The 6,832-nt window shown below is 38.0% G+C and overlaps 1 long non-coding RNA gene across 1 annotated transcript in view; it reads right to left on the bottom strand.

Moving 5' to 3' along the window:
• Positions 1-6,459: 6,459 nt before the first annotated feature.
• The window catches only part of LOC106464698, a 2,707-nt gene continuing 2,334 nt past the window's right edge, over positions 6,460-6,832 (bottom strand). Inside the window, exon 3 of the long non-coding RNA XR_001291158.2 lies at positions 6,460-6,728. This is a non-coding gene — a long non-coding RNA (uncharacterized LOC106464698). The remainder of the gene's footprint in view (positions 6,729-6,832) is intronic.

Below are 6,832 nucleotides of genomic sequence, written 5' to 3'. Positions count from 1 at the left end.
GGTCCAGGCGTAGGTGAATTCTCTTAGAAGTTAGAGTCTTTAGACTTGGGCTAATATATGCTCCATTAATATCAATCATGTAGAGGCTTAGGAATACCTAAAAACCTTTTTCCGAGATGATACCACACTTCTCCATACAGAATAGCTTGATCCCTCGTGCATCTACCTATGATATTTGCATGCCACTACACTTGAGCTAACACCCTTTTAATGGGAGGGCGACACAATCTCCTTGTGAAATGACTTCCCATAAGCAAGTGCACTCTAAATAACTTCATTATTTTTCTCGGCATTGTTTTGTACGGACGTATTTTTTATTATAATCCAATTACACGAAATTTGCGATGGTTAACGAAATTTAAATTTCGTTCTAGTTTAACTGTTTCTTTCATCACTAAAGAAAAGAAACAAGAAGAAAAAAATCCCTTCTTACTCATTATGAATTCTCAAGTTATGGTAAATTTAACATCTCGAGGGCGTGATTTTAGATTCCTTGGCCACGAACGCCATTAAAAGGGTGTTTGCACCTACTCCGGGTTATTACTCACCTTTTTATGGTGCTCAAGAAGATCAAAGACTGGTGTCATGTTATTTACCTGTCATCTTTCAACTGATATCTAGTCATCCTGCAATTCTGAATGGAGGGCTTATTTTTTCTTTGGTTTTCTTTTTTTCACCTGGTATGTGGGTGACTAAGGTCAATGTATCAAATATCTTCTTACTTATTCCGATGGAACCATACTCCAGACGTTTTCTATGTTTCGTGCATTGGAATCAAGTCTTTCAGTTCTATGTTATTCCTTTTAGATTTGCTTCTGCTCATTATGTCTTCAATCGAGTTATGGGAGCATTCACCAACCATATTTACCGACTGGGGCTGAGGTTACAGTATTACACGAACAGTTGGCTTCTTCTCACCTGTTCTCAGGAAAAATACTTCTCTCACATTTCCATTCTTCTGCAAGAGACTGCTCAGTTGGATGGCTAATCAAACAATCAAGTCTTTTATCATGCTTTTCAGTTGGGCTCAGCTTCAAACTTTAGCTGTAAATGATGGAATGTTTAGTCACCAGGATTTGCACTTCTAATGCACACTCTGTGTGCGAGGTTCTGTCGATTTTGGTAACTCTAGCTTTCTTAGAATCATTCATTCCTTTAGGCCATGTACACATGTGCCTCCTCCAGTGGACATTGTGGGACCAGTGGAATCTTTCTCTGGACCCATAGTCCTCGATTCTGAACCTTTCTTCTCTTCTTCTCCAGGTAGCTCTTGTCTTGGTAGCTAAACCATGCCAATACCACAGCAGGCAACCTTTCGTTGCCTCCAATAAGATCTTCATATTCTTACAGATGCTTCCCTGTCGGCCTAAGGTGCGTATCTGAATTACGACAAGATTTCTGGTGTTGGGGCTCCAGAAGAGTGTTCATTCCACATTAACATACTTGAACTTCTCGCTGTTCATTGCGCATGTTCCCATTTCCTTCCTGTTCTCGTGGATTAGTTAGTCATGATCCACACTGACAATTCTACAGTTGTTTCTTATATGAACCATCAGGAGAGTACCTGTTCCAGGACTCTTTGTTCCTGAGCAATGTATTTACTATTTTGGGCACATCCACATCGAGATCATTTTATAGCTTGTCGTGTGCTGGGGTTTCTGAATCTGGTTGTGGATCAGGTCCATATTCTACCCATGGAGTAGACTATCTGCCCTCAGGTTTTTCATTGGGTTTGCTTTCAGGTGGGCACACCCTTAATCGATACCTTTGCGACGTCTCTCAGCATCAAACTTCCACTTTTCTAGTCCCCAGTTCTTCAACCTTCAGTTCTGGTGGTTGATCATCTCAGTTAGGGCTGGTCTCATCTTTTCCCATATGCCTGTCTTTTTTTCTCCTCTCTCGTGTCCTCACCTTGATATGTGACACTCCTTGTTTGGTCCTGTTGGTGGAACCTCTTTGGTCTGCACAATCCTTGTTTCCTTTGCTTTATCAATTGGCATCCAGCCCCTTCTTCCTCTGTGCCATTCCACCTCTTTCTTGCTCCAATCACATGTCTCCTTCAGGGGAGTCACCCCTTCATTTTATTGTGTGGGATTTTCCAGTCCATCAACCTCGTGGCTGGACTTTGATTGTGTAGCCTTCTTATTATCCCATTCCTGTCATTCTTCAACTTTGTCGTCTATCAATTGAAGTGGCTTGTTTTTCAACACTGGTCCATCTACCACTTCTCTCCTTTTTTGTCGTTTTCATATTGTTGTTCGACCATGGATTGTCAGTCCCCATAGCTGGTTATTGGATGGCTTTTGCAACTACATTTGACCTTTCATGTTATCACCAGGAGGTTTAGTCTCCTGACATCTCCACTTTGTTCTTATCCTTCCCTTTTCACCAAACCCCCTCATAACTATACCTTTTCAGACCCAGACTATTTTCTGTGTCTAGTTCAAGCTGTTCAGTATTAATTTGCATGAATTTCTCTTTTTTTTTGGGGGGGGGGGCTCCTCGCCATCGGTTGTTTCTGTTTTGAGACACATCTTCATCCAGGGACTTCTCGCCTTCCACTCTTATTGGCTAGCGTATTCTTCCCTGCATATTGATGCTCGTAGGCTATTTCACATTTTGTCACACTAACTTTGTCATCCATCTCATTCTCTTGCATCTCATTTTCTCTGATCCTTGGACGAAATTCTTCAGGCTGGCATGTGGACAAATCTCCATACGTTCGTCTCTCATATCTTCATCATCTGGTTGTTTCATCTCCTGTTGGAATCTGACTCTCCTCCACCCCTCCCCAGTCACTATCTTCAGTCTACACACTGTTTTTGAGAGGGATAAATACATTTTCTTTTTATTATCCTTTCCATTTTATAAGATCCCACCAGGTGTCTGGTGTTGTCTCTTAAGGTATGATTATTTCCCAAAATCCACATTAGGCCAGGGGTAACAGAAAGTGCTCAGCCCATCTGCATTTTATCTACCAGCACTTGCTGTTGAGATAACGTGTTCTGTAAGACCCTTCGAAGCATCTTTGTGGTATCAAACTTACTCAAGTGCTCGATCCAATGCAAATTCTACCCGTCTTTAAGTAAAGCATAAGAGATCCTTGCCACTTACCAGTTCCTAGCTGCTGAAGTAGTGAACCTTGTAGAGTTCTTCATTGATTGTGCACAGTATTGGTGGGAAGTAGGGCAGTGGTGACACTGTCTGTGTAGAGTGGATCATCCCTCAAATAAGTAGAGCGTTCTCATACTGAAGCAGTATGGATTCCTAATCCCGTATTTATCTGTCCAGTTGAGTTGAAGTGTGACACATATTGTATGGTATTATCACATCCTAACCACACTACACTTCTTGTTTTGCCGACCACTTGTGCAGATGCTCAGATAGACATGTTAAAATTTCTCCATTCCTGTAACACGTGGAGGTTCTTTTGCTTCTCCCTCTGTTTCCTTGAAGGCAGATTGTATACCCTGGTCGAGACAAAATGTGGTATCCCACAAATGTGCTCCTATGGAGCCCTTGCCATTGGGCTTTCTCTTTAGGCATTTTTATGAAGGTCTCATATTTGCACTAGCCCCTCCACCATTTCAATGTGGGATTTTAACTGTGTGAGGAGGCGATGTATTATTTTGGAAGTTAACATTTTCCTCACTTGAAAATGTATTTCTGATAGATAGTCACTTTTGTACAGCATTTCACCTGTCCTCCCCACTTCTGGTGCACTTTATTCTCACCTTGTCTAAGAGTAAAATTGTTTCGAGTGCAAGTGTTTATGGAAGTCACTGTGTAAGGAGTTGATGTCACCCTCATTTTGTTATCAAGCATTTGTATGGTTCACATTTAAAACATGAATTTTAGGTGGAAGTTAAGTTAAGTCTAAGTAGCATGCAAATCTCATAGGCAGATGTGTATTGAAGTGAGTATCTATCAGAAATACGTGCTGATAAGATGGTCAGGTGTCAAATGCTCTTTGAAAAATCTTGACAATTAGGTAAGTGGATACTCGGTGATTTTTTAGCTTATCTATTTCAAGGCCCAAAAAACAAACCTCGTGATACATTCCTGCAGTAGTATAAAAACTATTGATTCTTACAGCTGCAAATATCAAATAACCAGTGGTGCAAAACAAACCTCACAAAACTGTGATATTTATTGTGTTCTTTCTTTATTAATTGAGCCCAAAACAAATAAACAATAAATCATCTTGAATCTAAGTATTAATTCACAACCCTTAGACAATTATAAAACAATAAAAATATTATCATCACCAAAGCTGATGTAAAGAAGATGTGGTTGTCATCCTGGACAAAATTATTTATCATGATTATAGATGTTCAGCTATTAGTATTGCACATAATTGAATAACGCAATAAGATGATCATACAGGACTGTGTGCATTATATTAAAACAATTTTGAATAAGCAAGTCACGTGATATCAACTGCCGATATAAAGTCGCAAAATAACAACCTGTATCATTTTTGATATTGTTTGATGTGGCATAGGTAGTCATACTACCAAAAAATATTCGCTCCTTGTGAAGGGTATGTGAAGTATAATATTTTTATACTCCGATTTATGTATTTAGATTGGGGATTTATAATTTATAAAATGGGAATATCTTTTATACTTAATGGAATTGTAGAACAAGAAAAAATATGGATCAGTGGGGAAATCAGGACCACCAAGAAAGAGACCTGCAACAGGTCGTTCCCCAACTATATTTTCATTTTCTTGTAATAGTTGTGAACTTTCGAATGCAGAGTCAATGCAAAAGGTATCCACACATCACAGACAGCAATACACAATATAATGAAGAAATATCTCCATCTGGAAAAATTATACAAGTGAACAACCTATCAGTTCAACCATCACATACCTCAAGCAGCTGGATAAGGAAATAGGTTTCCATAATATTACAATTTACTTTGCTAACCTTCTCTGGTTACTTTTCCAATTGCATGTACAATAATCATACTCCTTCAGGTGTACTGAGAAGAATCTAACGTGTACCAAGCATCATGCTGTGTCTAGATTAGGCGAGTGATTTTCTTGAAATGTTGGATGACATTTTACATCAGAAAATCCACTCAGTATGTTGGAAAGCAAGGGTGCAATGCCCTTTTAGTCCTTTATATTTGAATCACAGAAGCATTGCAGCTTAAGATAATTAACCAGATGTCTGGCAGATATTTCCTATAGAGAAAAATGTCAATAAAGCCATTTCAATCCTATTAATCATATGATAATAAACCATCCTAACTATGTGATAATCAAGCGTATAATAGCCAATTTAGTGCATATAGTGTTCTGTGAACATCAGCTCATAGCTTAAAAAGCAAAGATCACCTCTAACTATTTATGATTAAATGATAATCACACAATATAGTACATATATTGTACATTGAAATATCATTCAGTAGTTGGAATGCCCTTTCAACTGAGTTTTTTAACTCGTAGCTATCGTTTTCAGTTGTGCAAATTAATTATTTACTAGGTATTACGTATGTTAAATCCAGCTTCTTAGTTTTTGATGATCAACTCATTTCACTCATATCGATGGGAATGCCATTGGCTGGGCTCAGTCGATTGATGGAGCTGTCTTCCACCTTTAACTCCAGCATTTCATCATCTGGCTCATCATGGACAGATATTTCCTCTTCGTAGGATGACTGAGCATGACTTGAGATGGCATTCGTTTCAAATTTGTCAATCCCAGATTACTGGTCATCAATCCTAGGACAACAACTCATAAAACCAATTTGCGAAATTAATAAAAAATTACACGAGAGACAATAATATTGACAATAATTGAAAATAAAATGAACATGAAACAAAATATTTGTGTTTTTTTTTCTTCTCCACTCCAAGAAAACTGATTTTAATTAACAGAGTAGGAGGAGAGAGATACACGAAATTCTCGTTGGGGGGGGGGGGTTGCTAAAACGAGTCGCGTTGTATGAAAATATGTGTACCATATACGCATGTTATATCTATACTAAATATCGGTTGATTTCTGAAACGTTATGGCTACAAAATGTAAATAAATGCTAATTGGTTCAATCTTTTGCTGTAATTATAGACTAGTAACCGTTTTAAGATAACTCGCGTTTATCAACGAATTAATTTGGAATGTTTAATTTACACCCGCCACGAGTTTATGTGTATATGAACAATAAAGACAGATGGTTGTCTGTTTTCAGCACTCAAACGTTTTTTCAACAATTGGTGTTCCCCCAAGTGGCTTAGTGTTAAGTTTGAGGTCTCACACTGCTAAAAACTGGGTATCCATATTCGTGTTCGGCATAGCACAGATGGTGTATTGATTCTGTATACTGTAAAATAAAGAAATTGAATTAATAATTACGTAGACATTGCTCGCTACATCTAAGAACCTGGTATATAACAGTTTAAATCTGTTTTCTCAAGGTTTCGGCAAATAATTGCTGTACACGAAGACTGATGCTAAATTCCATTTATTACAGTAGTATACAAGGAAGTACAAAGGCAGAAGTTAAAAAGATATCTAATTAAAATGAAGAGCTTCGAAACTGTATAATTCAAAGTTGAATAGTCATATTCGAAGCACCCTTTCGAAGAGTATACAAGGAACTACAGTCGAGTAACACATCAGAGAAACTTCATAAAATCCAAGTCATCGCCATTCGAGATTTTTTCCTGCAGTAGTGAAATTATCCGTATTTATGCTTGTTGTGGTAACCGCCTCTTCTAAAACGAAAAAAAAACCCTCTCAAAAGATTTTATAGGTGATGTTGTTTCTATTAATTGATAGTTATATATTGCTTTAATATTGTTGTGTATCTGCTTGTTTG

This window comes from Limulus polyphemus, unplaced genomic scaffold (assembly GCF_000517525.1).
Source record: "Limulus polyphemus unplaced genomic scaffold, Limulus_polyphemus-2.1.2 Scaffold1721, whole genome shotgun sequence".
In the NCBI taxonomy this organism is placed as follows: domain Eukaryota; kingdom Metazoa; phylum Arthropoda; class Merostomata; order Xiphosura; family Limulidae; genus Limulus; species Limulus polyphemus.
The sequence above is the reverse complement of the archived record's forward strand: the minus strand, read 5'-3'. Positions and strand labels throughout refer to the sequence as shown.